Consider the following 27,718-nt stretch of genomic DNA (forward strand, 5'->3'; position numbering starts at 1 on the left):
ATCCTGGGATCATGACCTGAAACAAAATCAAGAGTTGGACATTCAACCCACTGAGCCAGCACAGCATCCTTCTTACTTTTCTGTTTTTAATTTCATTGATTTCTAGTTTTATTTTTATTATTTTCTTCAGTGCCCTTCCTTTTAGTTTATTTCACTCTTATTTTAATAAGTTATTAGAATGAAAACTAAGACTATTGATTTTAGACTTTTCCCATTTTCACTGTATACATTTGGTGCTAAACATTTCCTTTTTAGCACTGATCTACTTGTCCCCCAGCATTTTGAATATATTGTATTTATTTCAATTCAGCTAAGTCTATGATTTTTCATTTCCTTGAGTCTTCTTCTTTAGCCCATAGATTATTTAGAAGTGTGCTGTGTAGTCTCTAAGTACTTGGAGGCTTTCCTGTTATCTTTCTGTTATTTATTTTTTAATTTAATTTAATTACATTTTGGTTAAAGAACACACATAATGCGTGACTAATTTTATAATTAGAAGTTTGTACCTTTTGACCCCCTTCACCCATTTTCCCCAGACCCTACCCTTGTCTCTGGCAACCACCAATCTGTTTTGTTGATTAATGATTTCTTATTGAAATTTGGACAGTTGAGATACTATGCTATGAGAACGGATCTTATTTAAACTTTCTGTTTCAGCTGGTTTCCTCTGAAATGCTCTTGTAGTAGGAATCTGGATTCCTCCCTTTGCCTTTTTGACACCCAGTGAAGGGTAATCTTTATTGTTGTTGGATAGGAGTGGTCATTCTGGCTCCTCATAGACCTCCAATGGTACCTCACTAACTGGGAGGGACATTAATATCTCATTTTTGCTCTTCATGTGGTCTCCAGTGACACCACAGAGAAGGGGGTAAGCAATCTTTTAACTGCTGGTCTACAGTGTCAATCCTTATTACTCCTGAGGACAGATCTGATACTACTCCAGCAGAGAGGGCAGAGGGTCTCTCTGCTGCAGGTTGGGGTGGAAATCTGGCTGGCTATCCAGTCTCTACTGACATCATAAGATGTGGCATCATTAATGCCTGGTGAGGAAAAAAAGCTGTAGGTCCCAAATCTGCCTGCTCTGATACCAGTCCTGGGTTTGACATGGAGTGCTTTGGTACAAGCTTAGCAAGCATGGAAATATAGGCTCCCCATTCAGTCTTTGTTGATGTGGGAAGGATCTGACTCAGTCTTTTCTGTGATATTTGTTTGAAGTGGAGAGGTATTTCTCTAAAAGTTTTTTGTCTGGCTAGCCTGCCCTTTACATGGTCCTTTGACTAGAAAGAACAGAATTTTAGGGGACCATTTTTACCAACTGCCGTTAGTGGTACAGGGGTTGTTGACTTCTCCAAGTCTGGAATATATGGTGCAAAAAAGAAAACCAGGGAATTTACTGCTATGTTGTTCCTTAGATAACAATGTCCTTAGCTCATCTGCCACCATCAATCCACCATTAGAATCTTCTCATGTTTGTTTGATATATATAATGCTGAGAGCTTTTAGTTTTAATTAGAGTGAGATAAAAGGAAAGTATGTACACCCTATTTCCCCAGAAGCAGAAGTCCTCTGATTTTAAATAAACATCTGTTAGGGTCAAAGGTATTATACTTCCTTAGACATTCAAGAAAAGAACAAAATAAATCTGTTTCTTTGATTTTTTTAATGTCAAAAAAATCTTAAATCTTCAGATTTAAGACCTAATTTCTAGGCTTCACATTAATAGCATTTTTTTAATTGAATTAGTCCACCCAGCTCTTCATTTTTAGTTTAGAAATTACCTAAATACCTAAATAGCCCAATGGTTCCAGACTATATTTTATCAGTTCTAACATGTCATTGATTGTAAGATAATTGTAACTACAATTAAATGGAAATGAGTTATATATCACCTTAATGATATATCCCAATTCCAATAATAATATAAATGGAGGGTGATCTAACTTGGGATAAAAAGAAAGATATATGCTATTTTCCTTTACAGATTTTTAATTTCCAACAATGCATGCAGGGTGCCTTTTAAATCAGTAAGCCACCAGAAAAGCAGCAACGTAGAACAATAGGTACTTTTGTGATGTACCAGGATACAATCATTAACACTTTGATTCCAAAAAATATTTAATAACACAGAGAAATACTCAAATTTGTTAACACAATAACATAAAACAAAACCAATAGATAAACTAAGTATGTTACTATATATTCTCCCTTTTCCAGGGCCCTGATTTTTTGTACAATGTTGTTTCTCACTTTCACGTAAGCAATAGCTGTGAGCCCATATATTATGAAAATGTAGAATTTTAAATATAGCTGAAGATACACAGAGTATATCATTTGTATTATCTATATAATACAATTTAGGAAATTATATATTCAACTAAACAGTTGGTTTGTGAAACATTAGTAAAGGTAGATAGTCCAGCCATTGAAAGCATTCGGGGTTCTTGGTCTCTGTCTTCCTAGAGAAGTCAAGGTAAAACCTAAATTTAGGTAATTAAACTGTCTTTCCACAGGTTTTGAATTTTTTACATAATGAAGCAAAGGTGCAATAAAACATTACAATTTTTTCCATGCTAGCACTGGTATCTGAATATTTGAATATTTGTGATCCTGATTTTTATGTTTTTGTTCTCTTTCTAATTATAACAATTGAACCTGTAAACTTATAGATTTTCAGATAGCTTTAAAGAGGCTTCCTCCCCACCCCACCCCCATTCTTAATCAGATCTGGTTATTATTATTGCCTACTAAGAAAAAAAAATCCCAACTGATATTTGCAAAAACGTAGGTGAACTTACAAGTTATTAGGAAACAACTTACCACAATTACACCACAGTAGAGCAAATGGAGACTTGATTTAATGATATTAGTAACAATTTTTAGTTTGTGTCCTGTTTGTTTCTCCCTATCATCAAGAAAATAAGCAAAACTTTACATTGTTTTTATGATCAACAAAGTCATTTTAAGAGTAAATAATGCAGAATATAGATCAGTAAGAATTAGAAATTCAACCATGGCAAGAACAAATTTGCTTTGTAGTAGCACAGCTCTCTGTCCACATGTTTGTTTATGCAACTGTTGGTAACAAAATGGATGTGGAAAACATTGCATAAAGGTTGTATCATCATGTATGACAAGCTTTGATGAAATAGCATTTATAATTAATTTCTCAATTCATATAGTCATTCTTTCCCCCAAAAGAAAGTTCAAATAAAGAAAACTACCTATAACATTGTTCTTTCCTCCCTTCCTCTTTCTCTTTTCTCTCTAATGATGAAAGAGCTGAATCAGTTTTGATGTTAATTGTATCAGGATCCCAAATCCTGGTTCCATCAGGGTCTTTCTTTGAAACTCATGACATTTCTGCCTTTGCAATTACAACTTTAACAGACACCTGTGTGATTAAGGATGTCACACCATGTCCAGAGCCCAAATTTATGTGGGCCACTTTTATCTAAAAAAATGTCTATGAGATTAAGGATAAAAGAAGTGTTGAATCTTAAATACTGCTTTATTATTTTAATCAAAGAGAATGCATTTTGTAAGTACTTTCTTATCTGATATTGAACTATTTGGGGAATGGATTTAAGGACGCTTTAACATATTTTATATATAACCAATTACTTTTATAAAAACCATAACTCAAAGGGCTATTCACAAGAAGCTATTCACTATATCTTTGGTGTTATACTTTAGAGTAGAATTGAACCTCAGATTCAGCTTCAAATACACATAATATATTATTTTCTATTATCCATTGTCTTAGTGGACTCAAAAATATTTAAATTAGTACCCTTTGCAACTATATAATATTCTTGTTAATTCAAACTTCTTGAGCAAATTTGTCAGTAAATAAAATATCAGAAGAACAGACAAATTAAAAATGTGTGAATCTGAGATATTTTTTGGTCATAATATATATACTTTACACCAGAATGATCATAAATAAATAATAACATATTTAATAATTTAAATCATTATGAATTTAACTGAATTTTATACTTATAATTTTAATGAAGAAATTAAAACACAGAAAAATGTAGTTTTTTAAGAAAAGTGCCTCTTTAGTTAATACGTTTTTCATATAACATTATTTGAGTGTTTATGTCCATATGGTAGAAACTACAGAATGAATGGACAAAGAATATTATTTACTTGATGGGAAAAGTACTGTGCATACAAATACTAGTCTTATAATAATTGTGCATTATCCTAAAAGCTCATTGATTATTTAGATAGCAATGGTGCTTATTAAAGCAATTGTTTAATTACAATTGGATTATTTATTGTTGCTATATGCTGTTAAAGAGAAATAGCCTCAGTTCATAGGGAACATTTTTCAATATCTCATATTTTACATATTTAATCTCAAGGGTAGTAAATCCAGGTTTTGATGTGTAATTACAGTAAATTATATTAAGAATGTTATATAATAAAAACAATGTTGAAGATGGCCAATAACCTAAAAAGCTGTATTTATCTGAACTCTAATTAATGAAAGTAAAAAGAGTACTGAAAAACACAACATACCCATTTCCTCTCTTAAAATATTTCTAAATCAGGGGCGCCTGGGTGGCAGAGTCGGTTAAGCGTCCGACTTCAGCCAGGTCGCGATCTCGCAGTCCGTGAGTTCGAGCCCGGGCTCTGGGCTGATGGCTCGCAGCCTGGAGCCTGTTTCCGATTCTGTGTCTCCCTCTCTCTCTGACCCTCCCCCGTTCATGCTCTGTCTCTCTCTGTCCAAAAAATAAATAAAAAACGTTGAAAAAAAAATTAAAAAAAAAATATTTCTAAATCAGATGGGAAATTACTTCAAAATGCATTCTCTTCTATTAAAATAATCTCAACATCTAATTAGAATAGATTTCTTTTGTAAAATGTGCTCTCTCTCTCTCTTTCTCTATTATATAAACAATTGTTTTAACCCTTAAGTGTTTTAGAAAATTATGAGTAACACACAGTGTGTTAATTTTGCACATTATTCTTCTTTGGCTAAGGAAGAAATTGTCACAGATAAATACTATCTTTAAGAAAGACTTGGTATTAGGGCTCCTGGGTGGCTCGGTGGGTGAAACATCCGACTCTTGATTTCGGTTCAGGTCGTGATCTCGCGGTTGGTGAGTTCAAATCCCTTGTTGGGCTCCATGTTGGTAGTGCGGGGCCTGCTTGGGATTCTCTCTCCCCCCACCCCCGCCTGCCTCTCTCCCACTTTCTCTCTTTCAAAATAAATAAATACACATTAAAAAAAATAAAAAGAGATATATACTAAGAAGAAGAACGGGCTTGGGTTTAAGACATTTCTTGTAAGTTACTCAAATTAATGGTGGCTCTATTTACTCATCTACAAAGTGGATACAGCATACCTACTTCACAAGATTATTTGGAGGATACAATACAAAATGTACAGACGTACTTTTAAAATATCAACAGTGTGTATAAGAGAAAAAGTCACTGAACACACCTAGAGACAATATATGTATACACTTACAGACATTACACAAATACTAGAGGTATAGACATAAGCCTCTGTTTTGCACACACAGAATATCTGTGGCCGTATAACAAAACTATGTCAGTTTTGTGCTAAACTTATACTTTTTTTTTCTGTTGTTCATTTATACCAGTTAGATCCACAAGCTTAATGATCAGCTAATTTAATTATATTCTATGACAGGTTTTTATTTTTTCCCAGCCAAAGTTCTGAAGTCTTCTTAACAACTAGGAATGAACAGAAATATAAATAAGAGATAACGAACTACTTGTGAATAGCTTATCATCCAATTCCATGGTTAGGGGTATCCAGCTAGAGAAATTCTTACATACGTGTGTGGATAGTAATGCTTGAAAATATTCCTAATAACTTACAAAAAAAAGTGAAGATTCCGTAAGGATTTGGAAACATCTCCATTTTTTTTTGTTGTTGTTGTTCTTTTTTTACAGAGAGAATTAAACATTAAAAAGTGTTAATAATATAAGTTTCCTAAGTACATATCAGAAAAGTCAGAAAGAAAACAGAATGTTTTCCATAAGTTAGAAACTGCTGGAAGCCGCTAACAACCCTAAGGGTAGGGGGAAAAAATGGAAAAGATTGAAAGTATTAAAACACAAAGGTTTGGGGAGAAAGCCCTGCAGAGCTGAAAAGTAGCCAAGACCTTTAAGAAAGAAGTGGTGGGCTTGCAAACAAACCTCTAGGTAAGAGGCATCAGTTAGAGTCTTCTTATCCAGTGCTGGTGTTTCTGGTAGGGGCACAATAAGATTTTGTGAATTTGCGCGAAACTACAAAGCAGATCAAAATGTTGCTATAGGTAGGAACTCATATTGCTGAGATGAAATGTTTGCTGGAATGATTCTCAAAGGAAGCTGACAGAAGCAACAGGAGGCAGGTAGGAAGAAGCCTCCTTCTTTCTCTCCTTCCTTTCTTTTCTCCTGGTTTCACATTCTCCTTAGAACACCCCACACTGATGGAACCTAACCAGGAATCAGCTCACAAAGTGGAAATGTGATTTGCAGAAGGTCTAGCCCAGAATCACAAAGGAAGGTAGAGAATGATGTTCGGGGTTAAGGATCAATAATAGCCTAATAACCGCCCAAACTTGAAATAACCTCAATGTCTATGGTTGAGTTAACGACTACAAAACTACAGTATGTTAATTAATAAGCTATACTTCTGAATCAGTTAACTATTCTACACAACAGCGTTCTCAGTGGAAGACAATGAAAAGGTATTCTTTCTCACAGGTCAGCAGGAGAGCTCTTTATCTAAGCGAGGGCTAGGAGTTGGCTGACCCAGGCTTCACTGAGGTGACCCTCCTTCAGTGTCCAAGTCTAGCTGTGTCGGGTCTGTGTTCGAGTCCAGACTGCAGGAACAGCAGCAATATTAGTGATGGCAGAAGCACATAAGGACAAGCTGGAAAAAGTTTCATTAAGTTCAAATTCCTTTAAGACCTAGGCGTGGAATTGCACTTTCGCTCCCACCGCATCTCATTTGCCCAAGCAAATCACACAACCGAGTCCAAAGATGAGGGGTCAGAAAGTACACCCCACCAACTCCTCCTTCCTGAGGTAATGTCAAGCCTGTGGGTGCAAGGGGTAGAACAGATCGTGGCTGTTAGTTCAATTTGCCATAGTATTCTCTCTTGGCCACAATTATTCATAATCCTCCCACTGGCAGATAGCACTCACCCTCATTTTAGGACCTTGTAAGCCTCATCTGATTCGGACACTGAGATTTCTTTAAATACATGAGGCCCTCAGGTTTGATTGAAGTTACTTTTGGTCCAGAGCCCTGTGAACTAAAAACTTATCTGCTCTGCACACAACCAACCTTAAATCATCAAACAATGAGAGTTTGACAAGAAAACCACAATAAACACTCCTGTTAAAAAGGGAAGGATGGGAAGGCTGTGGTAGCCTTTAGTGCATAGAGATTCTGAATTTCCATGGAGAAAATGTTGATAAGTGTTCTACTTAGCTGATGAAAAGTACCTTGTTTAGGCTCCCATTCTACAAACTGGGAGTGTCTCTTCTAACCTTGGTGTTGCGCTGTTTGCACATCCTGCTCCAGCTTGGCCTGTAGAGAGCTGGGGGTTCAGATGTCTTATATCATGGACTCTCACTCCCTTTCGGTTTAGGCTGTCAATGCTTTTGCCAATATGGTTGTCTCTAAAAATATTTTATTTTAATCAAGTTAGTGTGCCAAAAGTCACACACACAAAGATTTTTAAAGAAGTGCCTCTCTTTCTAGCGTCAAGTAGAGATATTTTGAACACATCAGGCTTCTGTAGGTCTATTTTCTTACCTTTGTTGAAGTCCATTTCTAGTTGAAACGGTAACAGGTTGTCACCACAACTCTTGTAAAGTTCTTAACAAAAAGTCGTGACGGTTTCGGCTTGACCATTTCTGCAAAGTCAGTGCCACCTATTTTACAATTATGTCCAATATGAGGCCAAAACATGTCAGCATGCCATGGTCTGGCCCAAATTCAATGGATAGGAAAATATACTCGTCCATGATAAGGCCTTAGCAAGAATATGGATATGGGAAGCAGTAAAGAATCGGGGCTAATCCTTAAACCAAACACCAGCGACAAGAAAGCAACCCCAGCTACAAACGTTGATATGATTGCATTACAACATGTTAGAGTAACTGAAAGAAACAAATCACAGAATATACACCATATGTCTACATTTAAATAAAATTTAAAACCTGCAAAATTGAACAATGGAGATTTTAAGGAAACATGCATAGATGATAGAAATATTTTGAAAAGAATGTCAAGGAACTGCTCACCACCTTTAGGATAGTTTTGAACCCTACGGGTGGTTGGATGAGATAAGGGAAGACAGCGCAAGGGGTTCTACACTAGTAGTAGCATTTGGGGTTTTTAAATTGGTATAAAGATTTTCATTTATGACTATTTTTGTTTTAGCTGTTTCTCTAAGTTGTACAAACAGATTTTTGTGTGTAATGGATATACTATACCTATATCACAGAGAGATAAGTTTTAGTCGACTTAGCTCTGAGAACGTGAACATCAAGGAAGTACAAGGGTACCTGGGTGGCTCAGTTGGTTGGACATCCAATGTTGGCTCAGATCAGGATCTCGCAGTTTTGTGAGTTCGAGCCCCGCGTCGGGCTCTCTGCTGACAGCTCAGAGCCTGGAGCCTGCTTGGGATTCTGTGTCTCCCTCTCTCTCTATGCCCATCTTCTGCTCAAGCTCTGTCTCTCTCTGTCTCTGAAAAATGAATAAACGTTAAAGAAAAAAAAATTTAAAAAAAAGACAAGAAAATCAAGGAAGTACATAGTGAGAGAAGTGGTTAGTCTTACTGATCCCTCGAGGAGAGAAGGGTGGAGAACATGAACAGGGGCAGGTAGAATGGAGGGTAAAGCCAAAAAGTATGGCCAAAGTGCATCAAATTCAAAGTTCCCTTCATCATTTTTTTTCAATGCTCCACAACACAAACTGGGGTAATTTCTGTTCTCATTACAGGCATAAACATTAAAAGATTAGTACCACTGTGTAATTAAGTGATATCCACATGGAAGCCAAAGAAAAATTGATCGCCCAATTCAGTGTTGAAAAAAGAAAGATAATCAGGTTTATGAACCATCATGAAAAATTAAATCTACAAGCTCACAAATTTCCTTCAGTCTAGTCAATGATATATTACCCAAAGCTAAGTAGTAATTTAATAATACTTTGGAACAATTGAAAGAAAGATTTAAGAGACTGGCTTTGAAAAGACATAAAAGCTTTTATTTTTTTAAGTCACCTCATAAAGATTAGAAAGAATCATATTAGCTGAAAGTAATATGCCAACAGGATGCTTATCATAATTCATAATAATTCAGAAATACACTGGTGTTGAATTTTTATGTATCAATCAAATAGGTCATTCATTGGTGCATGGTAGGTATTTGAGATTAAATACCTTAGACTCTAAAATTTTTATTGCATTATCAGCAGAGATCTTTTTTATAGATTTTAAATATGTTTTGAATATATGCATACGTTCTGTACCTGTTTAATCCACGTTTTAAATAAATTTAAATCATGACGTTAAGTCCTAATTGTATGCAGAATGACAAAGAACAATTACCTTTTGTAAAAAGTAATTAAATTCAACAATATCAAGGGGATGTATTTTTCCTTGTAAAGCACCAGCAATAGCCAATCAAAGGACTTGCTGCCAGTTTCTGGGACGTGTATTTGATTACCAGTGACTCAGCCTTGGTATTACACCTGTATTTTTAGTGCACAAAGGTTTAATTATTAATGTACTATTCAAAATGAGTATGTTAAGATAAAGGTGACCATTCACACTCTCTGTTCATTTTCAACAGTCTTGACAGAAAACCTGTTGTCTCTGTTTCCAGTTAACCCCTGGTTATTGGGTATATCTTAGAATCAGTTAAAGAAGTGTCGATAACCAGCTTCTAATCAGACTTTTGCTGGATCATTCATTAAATTAATTTGTGTCTTTACCCACTCCTTTCTGAAGTCCTATTGAATCAAATGACCTTATTTAAAAAATCATGTAGGATTTCACTGTTCAGATCACAAGGCTTTTTCTCATTACAGATACCTTGAAAAACAAAGTGAAATTCATATTGTCAGGAAACTCTTCTTTGATTCTATTATTAGAAATTAAAAAAAAAAACACTTTTAAGGATATTTTTTGAAAGCAATTTTTCCTAAGTGAAGAAAACTATTTTAAGAATACAATTTCTATAGGTGTCGTTTATGTAATCAACTTATTTTCTCTTAAATGAGTTATACTTTGGAGGGATAAGTATTGAAGGAACCATATGGAAAGACACCGTGGCCACCATGACAAGAAAAAAAGAAGGAACCGGTGGCGATGGAGGTTAAAGTCCACCTGTGTCTCTCCTCTTCATTTAGACTACTTTTTTCCTTCTCTCCCACCTCTCTCCTTGCCTTCTTGTTCATCCTACAAAAAGCCAGGTTATATAGAGACACCTAACCAACAGCCGCAATTCTCAAAAAATAAATGTTTAAAATTTAGAAAAAATTCTACTAATCCAAACAAATATCCTTTTGATGGAATGAGGTGAGAAATTTGAGAAAGCAATAACTAACAATATTTAAATAAATTTAAGAGGGAGCAAAATAATGAGAATCAACATAGTAGCCATATATCATCCACTCCTTAGTTCTTCACTTTTGCAATCCACTCTGAACCACTGTAGTGTAATAAAATGATGGTCTCGGGTGCCAGAGTGGCTCAGTCAGTTAAGCGTCAAACTTCAGCTCAGGTCATGATCTCATGGTTCATAGGTTCAAACCCTCATCGAGTCTGCACTGACATTGCCGAACCTACTTGGGATTCTCTCTCTCTCTCTCTCTCTCTCTGCCTCTCCCCCCTCTCTTTCTCAAAATAAATTAAATAAACTTAAAAAAAATAGTAGTCTTCATTTTAAGAGCATGTAAGGTCATCTAGTAGTAAGCCAAAACATTTAAAAGTGCTAGTCATTAGTGTTTGAATCTGAAGGGTACTATGCCTTTTGGAACATGAACCAGCATCTAGTGAAATATCTAACTAGTATTCTGGAGGTATATATGCATTACAAATAGTCTAACTGGTAAAGGAACTTAAATTGCCAATTTAGGTATAGCTTCTGCTAGATAGAATCATTTGGAGAGGTGTCAGGATAAATTTTTGTTATACTCTTATAGACACATCACTGCATTTCAATATTTTCATGAAAGTTACTTAGGCTTCATTCTTGAATATGTTTGTTAATTCATTCAACAAATTCTTACCTGAGAACCTACTTTAACACTGAGCTACTCTAACACTGAACGCTAACAGAGTATATAGTAATCAGCAAGTCAGACTCAATCCCAAGTTTGCAGAGTTTACTATCTAACAGGTGAGTAAATAAACTAATAAACAAAAGAAAAATATGTCATTAGATATTATGGTAATAACAATGAAAGAAAAAGCCCCAATCACAGAACATTATGGAGTGTCTTTATTTAGTGAATACTGTGGAAAAGCCCTTTGGAGGAACTGACATTTTAGATAAGACCTGATAATACAAAGAAGCCAAACATGTGAATATTTGAGGGAATTATTTCCAGGGAGAGTGCACTATAAATACTAAAGATCAACCCCCAAAAAGAGCTTACTTATTTTGAGAATTAAAAGAGGAAGAGGGGTGCTTGAGTGTCTCAGTCAGTTAAGCGTCCAACTTTTGATTTCAGGTTATGATCTCATGGTTTGTGAGATCAAGCCCCACATTGGGCTCTACGGTGACAGTGCAGAGCCTGCTTCGGATTTTCTCTCTTTCTCTCTGTCTCTCTCTGTGTCTCTTTCTGTGCCTCCCCTACTTGAACTTTCTGTCTGTCTCAAAATAAATAAATAAACTTTAAAAAATGAATACTATGGTGGTTCCTTTCTGGCTCAGTCAGTGGAGCATTCAACTCTTGATCTCAAGGTTGTTAAGTTCGAGCCCCACATTGGGTGTGGAGATTACTTAAAAAAATAAAATATTTTATGAAAAAAAAAAGAAGAGGAATAATGTGTTTAGAGTGTGTTGCAGGTATGGTTGTTTTCAAATGAAATAGGAGACAGACGCTATAGATCATGTCTTCTAGGGCTTGTAAGCCGTATTTAAAAGTTTAGATAGTCTTACAAGGGCAATGAGAACAGTGTTGAAGCAGTTTCACAAACACGTTTGCAGTTCACACCAGCTAGAAGGTTATATTGGTGCTCTTGTGAGAACAAGATACCTTGGTCTCTTGAGTAGCAGTTGCAATGAAAACAAGTGAATGACTATGAGAAATGAGGTGAGACAATTATGGAATTTGGATATGGAAGTAATTAAGACATGAAGGAGCAGACAGTGGTAAGAATGACCTCCAAACTTCCTTTTAAGGTGAATGCTAATAATATCTGAGCAGGTGAGGAAAACAGAGGGAGCAATTAATTTGAATGGAAAGGAAATTAAGATCTCAATTTTGGATGTGTTTAAGTAAAAAATTCTTGAAAGACATTCCACTCTAGATGTAAATTAGAAAGGCGGATGTAAAAATAGGGCACTCAAAGCAGTGATCTGCTCTGTGATATACATGTAGTGTTCAGCCTTATAAAGACATCATTTAAATAATCTTACAAGAGAATGTGGAGAGAGAAGAGATCTTGGAACAGAGCTGTGAAAACTTTGCTATTTAAAGGTTGATGGAAAAAAGAGGATCTAGCCAAGGAGACTAAGTAAGAGTTACTGGAAGGTCAAGAAATGTAACATAGGTCAAGGGCAATACCCCCGAGATAAACACAGCAGCGAACTGCTGACACTCTAACAACTGGGCAGAGGATAGTACAAGAAGATGTACAAGGAGCCAGGATCTGTGAAAGCATCAAAGAATCTGGTTATAACTCCGGGAATCTGGCCAAGTATAGAGAAATGATGATAAATAATATGATGCAGGAGTACAGGCTTCAAAGTCAGGGATTAAGACTTAGAAAACATGATGAGAACCTGTTTAGAATGTGGGGAGGTCACGATATAGCACCATTTTTCTCTATCTATATTCAGTATTAAGTAAGACAGAAGAAAAGAGTCAAGCAGATTACTTTATTCCTGAGTTAACCTGGAATGGATGTTAGGCCTACGGTAGCATCTTACTACTGAAACTCCAAAATGAGAGAGTCTTCTTTATTTAATCACAAGAGTTATTATAGGCTTTCTGCATAGGGCACTAATTCATAGAAGGCGTATAGCATGATAGACTAGAGCAGAAAATGTGACTTCTTTGGACTTCAAGCTTCCAAACCCAAAAGTTACTCCAACTTCCTTTGTGAGGTAGAGTATGTGGAAATGGGGCTAGAGGCTAGAAGTGCTTAGAGAAACCTCACTTCGTGGAAACCAGAGGAGAGCCCCTGGAAAAAACCACCTTACCCACACCCTTGCAGACATGGTGATTGGTAGTATTATTGTAATCAAGTCCCTGGTCCAGAAACAAAGAAAAAAGGGAGCTAATAGAGCTGGAGTACAGGTCAGAGAGAATTTCTTCTCCAGGACATCGTGAGGCTGGTGCAGCTCATCTTAACACAGCTACTGGCCAACAGTGCTTGCCATCAGTAGTGATGGGAATGAACCTGGAGACTGAAAAACATTTGATTTACAGGGGGCCTAAAGTGACCCCGGCTATGAACAGAAAGAGTTTTGGCCATGAATACAAACAGACCACAGCTGAGAAGTCACTGTGGCAACCAGGTAACTAACAAGAAGTTTCTCTCCCAGGAGAATGAAAGAAGAAGCCTATCCTCCACATGGCATAAAGGGAATTTTGTGATGCCAAGAAAATGAGGAATATGTTTCTAGATGTAAGAAAAAGACGTAGGTGATTCTGATTTTGATTCTATATAGGTTTACCACAAGCTATTCAAGAAGTGATTTTCATGGATCAAGGAATATATGGCAATTTTTTTTTTAAAGTACAAGGTAAGCAGTATATCAATCAGAATGCTTGCATTGAAAATGGCAAAATCCTAGCTCAAACTAGTGTCAGATATGAGAACATTTTAAAAAGAAATGAATTGTTATAACTGGGAAGTCCATGTGTGGTATGGGTCTCACAGCCAAGAGGGACACAAAATATAAGTTCAGATTTCTACTCTCACTCTCTCTCTCTTTCTCTCTCTCTCTGTAATCTTTTCTTGCTCTGTGTTGTCACTGATATTTCCTTCTCACTCTATATAGACCCGATAGAAAACTTTGTTTTCTGTATAAAATCCAAGATTTGATTCTGTATAAAATCCAAGGAAATGGACAGAGGTAACTAGAAGGACGCCTGCCACTGATGGGCCTATATGGAACTCGTGTGTGTGTGTGTGTGTGTGTGTGTGTGTGTGTGTGTGTGTGTGAAATGGAAAATGTATCTGGGTAGGTAAACTAATTATCAAAACATGTTTCTCCAAAATAGACCTAGCCATATGGGGTGTATCATCATCCATCATAGCAAAGCGTGCCTTTCTCTGGTGGAATCAGCCCCGTGTCAAGACTTGTGGCTAAGTTTGACATCCCACCTGTTTGTGCATTTGGGAAGTAAGCAGGAGTCCCTCGGGCTGGGCTTACATTATTCTACTGAACAAACCCAAGGAAATAGAAAAATCCCTCTCACAACCCACACATATAACCGCCCCCAACGCCACCATAGCAACAACAACAACAAAGACTCTAATTACCTGGATCGATGTGGTCATGAATTAGGATGCTTTGATTAGTCAGGCGCCATTGGAAACGTGACAAAAGAGGTGGCCATTCTGCCAACAGTGCAGGGTATTGTTACCCTAAAAAACGAAAGAAGTGCTGTGGAGTAAACCAAAGAAATGTTCCCTACCTCCCAAACCTATCTCACACACACACACACACACACACACACACACACACACCCCAAAACAAAAACTCTCTTGACCGAATGTTATCCTCCAGCTATGCAATCACTATCTTGTCCTCTTCTCTTTCACATGCAGATTTCTGAAAATGTCTCCTAAAATTGCTGCCTCCATTGCTTTCTCTTTCACTTTTTCTTTAGCCCAGTCCATGCTTTCTCAAATCATTCACTGAAACAGTTCTTGTGAAGTCCACACATAATTTTCTCGTTGTTAAATCAAAGAAATATTTTTTCCTGTTTTCCTCCAACTTGACATCTTAGCAGAATTTGACTTCACCAATCACTCCTCTCCCTGCTTGAGGAAGTTTTCTTCTCTTGCTAAAAGTGACTGACTCCACACCACCTTGATGTTCCTAACGTCTCTGGACAATTTGTTCTCAACAGTGTTTCTTGCAGGTTCATCTTCCTTATTCCAGCTATTAAATGTTGAAGCATCATGAATTTACGTGCTGATCCTGCTTAGTTTTCACTTCGCATTCCCTCCCTAAGCAATCTCATCCATGGTTATGTATCAAAATGCACATATACAGAGATGACTGAAACTCTGTACCTCCAGCTGAGGTGTCCCCCAAGCCACGCATCTTCTATCAAACTGCTATGTTAAAAATTTCTTTTGCCTCTCTTAGGGGCACATTTCATTAAACATGCCCTAGTTACAAGCACGCTATTTTCTCTAGTTCCTTCATCAAGCATGCACACACATGCTTCCACTGCCCTCTTCTAATGGCACTATGTCAGTGTTAACATCACCATCCAGCACCACCCAGGGACTGCTCTCCCCATCCCTTGCCAGCCATACTCAGTGTACTTTTACCTCCTGTAAATGTAACAATTTAAGACTATCCTGAATTTGTCACTATCATTTCATCTTGATTTTTAGTAAAAGTCAATTCTACATCATCTCACTGCTGGAATCCCACATTAGCTGGTCAATAAGTTCTTACCATCTGTGCTCCAATGTCTTCTGACCAATGCAGTCAGAGCAGTCTTCTGACACTCCAGTAATACCACTCATCACACAAAATGTTACACATGACCTAAAATGTCCCACACTATCTTCTCCTTCCCCTTCTCTCATTTAATTTTGTGCCACCTGCTATCATCTTGTCTTTTTTTTTTTCAAAAACGTGAATGTGTCTCCTTACCGCCCAGGAACAAATGCCTGAATGTCAGAATATGCATTTTAACAAACTCAGTATCACTGATGACATAATAATTCTATTCTGATTGGGACAGATTAAAACAAATGAACAAACTTTAATCACCAGTGAAGAACTTAAACTATACAGTGCTTATCAGTGTTACTGAACACTCACTTTTCTGATAATGAAATTAATTCTTAGTCAGATGTAATAGATGCTCTGATACACCACCCGGGTCTCCCTGTTCCATACTCCATAATCTTAGGCCCAAGGCTAAAGTACTCATTTTTCTAAATGCGGGGAGTGTTGTCCCTCAAGAACTCTCAGATGAATCCGTTTCTGGGAATTGCTTTGGATGAATAAATCCTCAGGCCATTCTCCTCCCTCCTTATTAGAGCAATTCATATCAAGAGATTGGATGATACAAAGATACAAATATCTAGACCTGGAGTTCCAATTTAAGACAACTCTGAAAAGAATTATTCATTTTCTAAGGCCGCTGTATCAAAACACTACAAACTGGGCACTTCGCAACAGAAATGTATTGTCTGATTGTTCTGGAGGCTAGAAGTCTGAAACCAAGATGGCAGCAGGGTAGAGTGGTTTATTTCTGAGGACCATGAGAGACAGAGCTGTTCTAGGCCTCTCTCCTGGCTTCAGGTGGTTGACTTGAAGTTTTTGGTGTCCCTTGACTTTTCCTTCATCATCCTGACCTCTAACTTCTGATAGCATTTTCCCGATGTGTTTTCGATATATAAATTTCCACTTTTTGTAAGGACATGAGTCATAATAGATTAGGGGTTCACCCTATCCAGTCTGGCCCATCTTAATTACTTACATCTGAAATGATTCCATTTCTAAATAAGGTCAGATTCTGAGGTGATGTGGGTTTGGACTTCAGTATGAATTGGGGGAGGAACACAGTTCAATCCATATTATCAATCCAACGCCAGAGCTCCCATAGGAACAGTGAGGTATCTGTTACCACGGTTTAAATTGTATTTTCTCCGCAATCCTATTTCTTTATTCTCCCACAGATACTGGTTCCCCAAACTCTTCTGAGTAACTTTTGTAAACCCAAATATCTAGCTAAACTTATGCATTTGCAGTATCTGACTTGTAGTATTTTTCACTGGAAAAGGTCTGAGACAGTAAACCATAAACCAGGATTTTGATTGCTTATCAGCTGGCTTAAAGTAGCACATTATAGGTGAAGAATAATAGGTGCATTTAGATAGTCCTGGCATCCACTAGTGTTACAGTTGTGAACATTTTCACCAGAGGTGAGCCAGGTTGGCAAAACGGTGGATGGACCTGTGGGTAGAGTATATCAGGAATTAATTAAATATGGAGCAATAATAATTATAAGGAATATGAAATGTAATGCTTGTATGGGAACAATTGATGATTTGGAAAATGACCAAAAATGCTGAGGAAGATTAGTTACTAATAAAAACTTAAGTATAACAGCTAAATAATTCTTTGGAATCATATAAATAGACTTTTATCACCTGAATCTCAAGGGCAGACAAATATGATGACCAGGCCCTGGACTTATATAAGAGTAAGAGAACTCCAGACAAGGATGGATTCTTGATCTCATGGGAATTTCAAATCTCTCTATGAGATCGGGGGTAGGAACATTTGGGCCAACACATTTGGAAATTTTCAGTTCCAAGATTTACCTAAAACCTCTGCACATTCAGAATTGTTCCACTCTTCCCTGTTAAAACTACCTTTTACCTGAATATGACAAAGAGGACTCTGCCTTACAATGCAACACACAGTTATCCCATTAAGATATACCTGCACTTCCCTCCTGGTTACTCTATCAATAACTAGCAATGTCAGAAGATAATTCCACTGAATAAAAGTTGGATTTTTTTAAGAAAAAAAAGAGACAGAGACTATGTCTCAAAGTAGCCACAGAACCTAGATAACATAATAACAGTGGTTAGAAGAGTAGATACAGGGGAACCTGGATGGCTCAGTCTGTTGAGTGCCGACTTTGGCTCAGGTCATGATCTTGCAGGTCTGTGAGTTCAAGCCCAGGTTCAGGCTCTGTGCTGACAGCTCAGAGCCTGGAGTCTGGTTTGGATCCCATGTCTGTTTCTCTCTGCCCTTCCCCACTTGTGCTCAGTCTCTAAATAGACGGATAGATGATTGATAGATAGATAGATAGATAGATAGATAGACAGTAAATACATGGCTAAATCCTGCAAGGAAGCAGATCAAGGGGAGTAGAATATGAAGTTGAACAGGAGAGAATTCAGCAATCTGAGAACATGCTCTATGTTCTTTTATATATAATTAATTAAAGATATAAAATCTCTGTAAGTAAATGAAGAGACCCGGCATGTTCGTGGGTAGGAAAAAATTAGCCATAAAGATTCATCCACTGATCCAACAGCTATTTGTTAAATGCCAACTAAATGTGAGGTCCCCTTCCAAAGAATTGAGATATCTCAGTGAGCAAAACCTAACAAAACTTTCTAATTCTAATTCTTCACATATTATTTGATAAGTTTATAACAATTCTAATACAAATTATAGCAGGACTGGGGCGCCTGGGTGGCTCAGTTGGTTAGGCAACGGACTTCGACTCAGGTCATGATCTCACAGTTCATGAGTTCGAGCCCCATGTTAGGCTCTGTGCTGACAGCTCAGAGCCTGGAGCCTACTACAGATTCTGTGTCTTCTCTCTACCTCTCCCCTACTCACACTCTGTGTCTCTCTGCCTCTCAATAATAAATAAAATGTTAATTTTTTTTCAAATTATAGCAGGATTATTTACCTGAAAAACTTGAAAAGCTAATACTAAAATTTAAATGGAAAAGCCAAAGACCAAATATAGTCACTATAGCGGAAAATTAAAAAAGAAAAAAAAAAAGAGTAGAAGGTGACTAGTAGGAAGAACAAGAACCTATGACATGATCAGAATCACCATCCTGCTCTCAATCACAACACCCCAGTCCTGGAACAGGGCCATTTTGGTAGATACAGAAACTAGAGCTACTTGGCAATAAGACTGTGCACCCCATTGCCTCAGCTGCCCGTATTAGTTCCATGCAGACATGGTCATAGCACCTTGATATTTCTGGAAATTTTTAACTGAGCACACAAGGAAATCCTCTTACAATTGGCAGATAAAAAGAATGCTATTGAGAATATTGCTTTTGCTTGGCAAAGAGATCAAATATTGTTAGTAGAGATGAAGCCTAATATGACACTCTATATGGATTTTCTTGAAAAAAAAAGTTTAAAAAAAGTTTTTCAGTTTATTAAATACTAAAGCTGGTATGAGTCTGTACAGTTCACTTGAACTTGTAAAACCATAGTTGTTTTTTTTTTTCCTTTCCTGAAAACCAAGATGTTTAAACTAAATGATCCCTAAGCTTTCTTTCCATTTTAAATTACCATGATTCCCATTTTCTTCAAGTGTTATTATGTATCTATTTTTTTGCTTTACTTTGGGTTAGAAACAGAATATTTTTGTTTTTTTTTTCTATATTGATTATCATCTCTTTTCAATGATCTTCATATTTTACTAGCTACATATGTTACTGTTGTTACCTTCTTTTCCCCCTTCCTCTCGGAATTGTGAGATATTTACAAATATCTATCTTTTATCCTTTATCCTTCAATTCTTAGTCCCTACCCACCAAGATGTCTTACATTTAGTAAGCAAACGGCATTTGTGTTTAAAAATTGATAAATTATTTTATAGGAAATGGAGTCAAGTCTTTTAAAATGTGAATCCCAGAGCCAAGCCCTTAAGACTAATGGACCAATATCTATTTGTAAGTAGTTTTAAAAATAGCATCCTGAGGGCACCTGGGTGGTTCAGTCTGTTAAGCATCTGACTTCAGCTCAGGTCATGATCTCGCTGCTTGTGAGGTTGAGCCCCACGTCGGGCTCTGTGCTGACAACTCAGAGCCTGGAACCTGCTTCAGATTCTGTGTCTCCCTCTCTCTCTGCCCCTCCCCTGCTTGTGCTCTGTCTCTCTGTCTCTCAAAAATAAATAAAAACATTAAAAGAAATTTAAATAGCAGCCTTTGCATGTAGAGCTAAATGGCTTCTCTCTGTATAACAAAGATACTGTCTCTGAACCAAACCATTGACTGAAACTTATATACTGTTGGAGAAATATTGGAGTACATTTATTCCTTTTTTTTTTCTTTTTTTAAATATAAGCTATTGTTTTTTTGGACCTGAAAAGTCATTGTACAACCAAATTTTCAATTATTGGTAAAATGCTAAAATACGATGATTCCTTGATTTAGAAACTCTTTTGTATAGTTGTTGATTTTATTAACCAGAATCTTCCTTCTTTCTCTAGTGGGAATGAAAATGAACATGTACCAGATATCTTCTAAAGCTCAGAAAACGTGTTAGGATGCCAATACACCAAGAGTTGACTCAGGTGTTGGATATATATCTACAGGAAGCCTCTGACCAGCTAAATGTAGCCTCTGTCTTACCCAGTAGCTACATTGCCTGAGTATTTGGTCACCCCAGTTTTTCTGAGGTACTGAAATGCCCTGAGAGAATTATGAAAATAGGATATTCCTTCTTTTTATATTAAACAAATTCTAAGGAGTTCACAGGATATCTGGGGGACTTGTCACTCAATTGTCTACTCTTATGAAATATCTTATTAATTTTGGAAAACATAATCATCCTAGATATATAGCTAACTTCCAAATACCCTTTGATGTATTTGTTTAATCTGTACATAGCCCTTCTGCTGTTCTCACCTCATTAAAAATAACCAAGAATAGTAACTGATGTTATCAAGATCCACCATGTTGTGCTGTAAAAGCAATTTATGTGTTGGTGGGTTTATTACTAAAATACTTTTAAGCAACCCTCAATTAGACTTTACAAGATTTAAGACTGATCCATACAAATTATACCTTTGGATCAATTAGGAAGGAAATATGTTCAAAGTTAAATATAAATTTATCCTTGATATTGATTGACAGTATATGTGGTTTCAATATTCTTGAACTGAAATAATAATACATGGAAAATAATTATATTGAAAAACTGGATGTGCTAAGTGAAAATTGCATTACTAAGGTAATTCTGTATCAGATTTTACCACTAAGTAGTTATTTAGCAGAATCAGTAGTTTTGCCTAATAGGAAAAAAAATTGTCTTTTAATTATAATAACTTGGTCTGTTGAATATTTGACTCATTGTTACTTCTAAATTGCAATGGCTCTGGACTGATTACTTTTAACATAATTTGAGGCTGGAAAATACTTAATTATAGAGGCAAAAATATATGTGTTATTTTGATATTTAAACTTCACAACTGAACACTAATTTAATGTGATAGAGAAGATGAAATTCAAATGCATTTCTTTCAAATTGATGTCTTTCATCAATTTCCCGTGACTGCACGTTAGTTTCATTACACTCAAATAGTAATAACATCAGCTCTTTGGATATTAAAAAGAAAGAAAATAAGAAATATTATATTTTTGCTATGTAATTATTATCTTCAATTCCAAACAATTAAAAATAATTATAATTCAATCAATATACAATATATTATGTGCACATTTATGTGCATTGAATACATGACTAAATAGAGACATAAAATTCATGAACATGATTTATGGCTTCTTCAACATCAAAGATGCTAATACTATTGAGGAAATTAATGCTGTTTTGTTATCAAAACTTAATGATAAAATAGAAACTCCTTCATTTCTGAACAAATTTTCCCACAACAATAAAATAGAAAGGAAAAAATACATTTTTAAGATGTTAACATATTTTTTAAGTAAATTGAGGAAATAAAAATAGTCAATTTTCTTCATTCCTTTACATGAATTTATTCATATACCTTTGGCCACCTAACGTCATATGTGTTACAGTATTAAAAGCAAAGAATCTACTCCTGATAACCTTAACCTTTAGTAAGCAAGTGATCAATAATAGCAAAATCATGTTTAAATCTTTCAACAATTCTGCGATAGTCCAGGACAAACTTTATGCCTAGGGTAAGTTAAGAAATAATTGCTTACTTGAAATCTAATTAAACCCCTAATATATTTAAGGTGTAATTGTTTGTTCTACAATGGCTGAATATGCAAAATAATCACATTTCTTGTGTAAGAAATGTAGTGTCCATTTTAGAGGAAGTGTTTGTCTTAGTCAGTTGGACAGCTATAACAAATTACCACTGACTTGGTGGCTTAAAGAACAGCAATTTATTTCTTACAGTTCTGGAGGTTGGAAAGTTTAAGATCAAGCTCCTAACAAACCAGTGTGGGCTGACAAGCCTCTTCTGGGCTTGCAGATGTTCATTTTCTTCTTGTATCCTCACAACTCTGGGAGAGAGAACAGAAGTTCTCATGACTCTTCTTATAAAGAGAATTAATTCCATTCATGACAGTGCCACTCTCATGACTTAATTATCTCCCAAATGCCCCTCCTCTAATACGAGCACATTTGGAGTTAAGATTTTGGCATATGAGGGGCGCCTGGGTGGCGCAGTCGGTTAAGCGTCCGACTTCAGCCAAGTCACGATCTCGCGGTCGGTGAGTTCGAGCCCCGCGTCAGGCTCTGGGCTGATGGCTCCGAGCCTGGAGCCTGTTCCCGATTCTGTGTCTCCCTCTCTTTCTGCCCCTCCCCTGTTCATGCTCTGTCTCTCTCTGTCCCAAAAATAAATAAAAAACGTTGAAAAAAAAATTAAAAAAAAAAAAAGATTTTGGCATATGAGTTTTTCTATGGACCCAAACATTCAGTCCATTACAGTGCTTAATATAGAACAAAGAGACATTTCAAATATTTATTTTGTTGATTATGAATATTTTGGAGGACAAAATATAAGTCTTAAGCTCCCACCCTCTTTTTATTTTTCCCCTAAAACTCACCAGCTAGCAAAATAATTGCTGTTTTATTTAATGGTAAATTTGTAATTGTTGTTTCATGCAGCAAAATTAGTTCTGTAATTTCAAGTACATGTAAAAATAATCTCTGTGAAGTAATTTGTAGCTTTTAGAACTCCACAAGCATGCAATACTTTGTTCAAACTCTTACTTCACACATAATCAAGACTTTTTTTATAATATAAATTACTCATGTACATTGACACAGATTTTATTCCTGGAGTTATATATATATGGACATTTTACACTATAGCCCACTCAACCCGATCCCTAACACTCTCTTTGTGATGCTTTATAAACTAATGGACTCGCCATCTTGTCCCATGTTTTATATATATATTCCAGAGTGCTTTCTTATATCAGTTATAAGTGTATTTTCCCACACGTTTCAGAGCAAAGAAAACTTTCCCTATTCAAAAAAAATTAGTCGTATTGCTTGAATAAAAGAGGAAGTTTTATTTTTTTTGTATGTCAAATTTCAAACTTAATTTTTAGAATAAAATGTCTTTTTGTTCAAATTCGAAAAGGTCCATGAATTAGAGTCACATGAGTGTATGTTTGAACTCGAGCTACATTTCTTGGTTGAGTGACCTTGAGTGAGAGGCTTAGTTCCTTTAAGATTCGGCTTCTTTACCAACTTCCTCAATATATAGGTAATAACATCTACATGCAAGATTGTATGCATAGTGTCTTGTACCTAGTTTATGCTCAGTAGAATTTGGTCCACTGAAATGAATTAGGACCAGATTTGAATCAATCCAGACCTTTGAGTCTTAAAGGTCATAAGATTGTAATATTATTCCCTTCAAAAGTATAATTACTGTAATGATGATAGTTGTTTTTTATTAGTAATGATGTATTTTATGAATTTCCCTAAAAATTAACAAATGTATAATTGCTTAGATAACTATAAAATGCTTTTGAAATATGTATCCGTATCTATGTATATCTATATCGCTGAAATGCTAACCATATGAACACCATTCATAAAAAATATATTTTTTATAATCGTTCACATAGAAAACCTACAAAGGAATTGTTATAAGTAAACTACATATTTCATTTAATGCTGAAAATTCTGACCTGCTGAAAGTGAAATATTAGGCAAAGATTTCACACCATAATGCTTTAAAAATATGCCTCAACATGCCATATTTTTACCCAACCCAATACTTATAATCTCTAGATATGTAAAAGAATATTTGTCTTTGTAATTTATCTGTGAAAGATAGTGACTGACTTTAAAAATAATATATAACCATTTGTTAAATTAAAACATTAAATTTTGGGAGAAAGCATCATATTACAGTAATGAAAGCATCTTTTATAGTAATGAAAGACAGGCAACACTAGAATTGGGATGAGATGCAAAACTTTTTTTTAATGCAGCCTTAATTTTAATTGTCTACTTTTCATGAATAGATATCTTCATGAATAAAATTTGTTAGAAGCAATGACTTAGAGAAGTGATGTAAATTTTAAAAAGCATTTTTCACTTTAAGTACAAATGAATGTTTATCAATAGATAGGCATTATTTATGATCTAATATAATTATATGCCATGATTTATACAGGCAGAACAGATTGTAACAAGAGCACAGATATTTACTTTCTCCCCACAATCTATGAAAGTCAGGATATTAGCAATTCATTGAAATACTGTTTTCAGGGCAGCTTCTCAGATTACATTGGTCTAGCAGGCATTACTCAAGATTTTCTTTCATTTCTTTGAGGAAAATAGGATCATGTAAATGATCCATTGTTTTGTATGGCTTTGGAATTCTGACATTTAGCACAGATTTTGTTTCAATACCCCTAGGGACATTAACAATTTTGTGAAAAGGATGGAAAGATTAGAGACATATTACTCAAACTCCTCTGTCTTGCAACAGAAATTGCAAACATCCATAATAACCAAAATGGGGTTCAAGAAGTCAAAAGGTTTCAAGGGACTTGTAGAACAAATTTAGGGCTAGAGAATTCAATGGGACAGAATATGTTGCTCTGACTAGTATATGAAGAATTAAGAAAAGAAAATAGAATAATGACCACCTTTAGCAGAAAGGATTAAGGTATCTCCCCCTACTTTTGTAAGAGGAAATGCTTATTGATACAGTTATGGCTTTTAAAACAAAAACAAATGAGCAAACTAACAAAACTTGAAATAAATGGACTCTGTCATAATGGACCATGACATCTCAGAAGATGGAATTATGCATGCATATCTGAGAGAAGCCTGGAAATTGACTGAAAGAAAAGTTTTGCAGAGATCACCAATGATTATTACACCTACAGTCTCCTACAAGGGTGGGGAAACATCAGGTCTGAAGCATAAAGAACATATATAACGGGGTAAAAGAGAAGGCAAGCTTCATTCAGTAGTGTCTACTTTATTAGAAAGCTTGCTTCATATTCACTCAGAGATGAGGTTCGAGGATGATATGGAGATTGGACTACAGGTAGGTAAAAACGTGATTCTGGTATAAGAAATTTCTGCAGTTACAACTCCAAACAGACCTATGCTTAGACAGAAAATTACAGGGACTAAAATACAGCTAATTTCCATATTTGTAAGAAAATGTTTTAAAGATATAATTTTTCCAAGACTAAAGGAAAGAAAAAGAGGAACTCAGCAAGAACTGAGTTTTTTTTTTTTTTTTTTTTGGTTTTAAGAAGAGTTTTATTGATAAGGTAACAGGTATAGTTTCTATTACCATGATTTTAAAAGAGTAGGCAGAAGACTAAATTGCCAAATTAGCAAAACTTCTTGAGGCAAAAGTCTTTAGAGTTTTTTTGTTTTTCTTTTTTGGTCACATGTGCCTCTCCCTGTTCTAATAAATTATTTTTAAATCACAAAACATTGAATGTATAATATTCATATTTTCGACACAATGCATCTCAATAATTTTTCATCATGAGTGAACTATATTATATTACTTGCACTTCAAATTCCCTAACTCCTAATTACTTTTTCCAAAGCTATAGCAGTACAAGTGGCCTGATTTTAGATGAATAATGTCAAGCTCAGAAAAAATTATTAAACTCTGGTATCTGTAGAATAATCTGGCACCTGTTTTAGATTGTACACATCACGAGAACACTCAAAGGAAAATAAAGTCTAATATAATCATTATTAAATGTTTATTAGTCACAGCTCAAAATCTCATTTATTGTATTGCTGCAAAGAAACACCTATTTCCCAAGCACAAACATCTTTAAGTTTTGATAATTAAAACTTTGGATGTCAATATTCTTCTAGCTCAAGGTAGGCGGTATTATGGTGCTTATCTAGTAATGAAAGCTTATTACTTACCATTCAGTTTTTCTATTTAAAACTAAACCACATTATTTTGTAGCTTTCCTTTCAAAAATATCCAACCTAATACTTTCAAAGTGTTGCTTTGTCACTGACATAGCAAAATATGGAGAAAGAATAAAACAGAAGATAAATAAACTAAGTAAAATGAAATACTTTGCTGGTTTACCATTATAAATTATGAAAAAGAACTATTTTGGGCATTTAGAACTTAGAAATTATGTTTGTACTTTTTCTCCCTATCCATGATAAATGCTTAATGAGAATGAAAAAAAATAACTTAGGGAACCAAACAACATTTTTTTTCTTGTCAAGTTTTATTTAAATTCCAATTAGCAGGGATGCCTGGGTGGCTCAGTCAGCTGAGTGTCCTTCCGACCCTTGATTTCAGCTCAGGTCGTGATCCCAGGGTTATGGAATCAGACTCTGTGTCAGGCTCCGTGTTCAGCATGGAGCCTGCTTAAGATTCTCTCTCTCTCTCTCTCTCTCTCTCTCTCTTTCAGGCCACACTCTCTCTGTCTCTCTCTAAATAATAATAATAATAATAATAAATAGATAAAGTCCAGTTAGTTAACATACAGTGTAATTAATATTAGTTTCAGTTTTTGAACTTAGCAATTCATCACCTACATACAACACCCAGTGCTCATCACCACAAGTGCCATTCTTAATGCCCCTTTATCCATTTAATCCATTCTTCCTGGACCTCCCCTCTAGCAACCCTGTTGTTCTCTATAGCTAAGAGTCTGTTTTATGGCTTGCCTCTTTTCTTTTTCCCTGATGTTCATCTGTTTTGTGCCTTATATTTCACATACAAGTGAATCATATGGTATTTGTCTTTTTCTGACTGACTTATTTTGCTTAGTATAATACTCTCTGAAGCTCCACCCACATCATTGCAAATAGAAAGATTATATTTTTATGGCTGAGTACTATTCCATTGTATATATACATCATTTCTTCTTTATCCAGTCATCAGTTGATGGACATTTGGGCTTTTTCCATAACTTTGCTATTATTGATAATGCTATTATGAATATTAGGGTGCATGTATTCCTTTGCATGAGTATTATTATATCCTTTGGGTAAATACCTAGTAGTGCAATTGCTAGATCATAGAGTAGTTCTAGTTTTAACTTTTTGAGGAGACTTCATACTGTTTTCCACAGTGGCTGCACCTGTGGCATTCTTGCCAACAGTGTAAGAGCATTTCCCTTTCTATGCATCCTTGCCAACAACTGTTGGTACCTGTGTTGTTAACTTTAGCCATTCTGACAAGTGTGAGGTGGTATTTCGTTGTAGTTTTGATTTGTATTTCTCAGGTGATGAGTAATATTGAGAATATTTTCATGTATCTGTTATCCATCAGTATGTCTTCTTTGGAATAAGTCTTTTTGTGACTTCTGCCCATTTCTTAACTGGATTATTTGTTTTAGGG

Source organism: Panthera uncia, chromosome B1, assembly GCF_023721935.1.
Source record: "Panthera uncia isolate 11264 chromosome B1, Puncia_PCG_1.0, whole genome shotgun sequence".
NCBI lineage: Eukaryota > Metazoa > Chordata > Mammalia > Carnivora > Felidae > Panthera > Panthera uncia.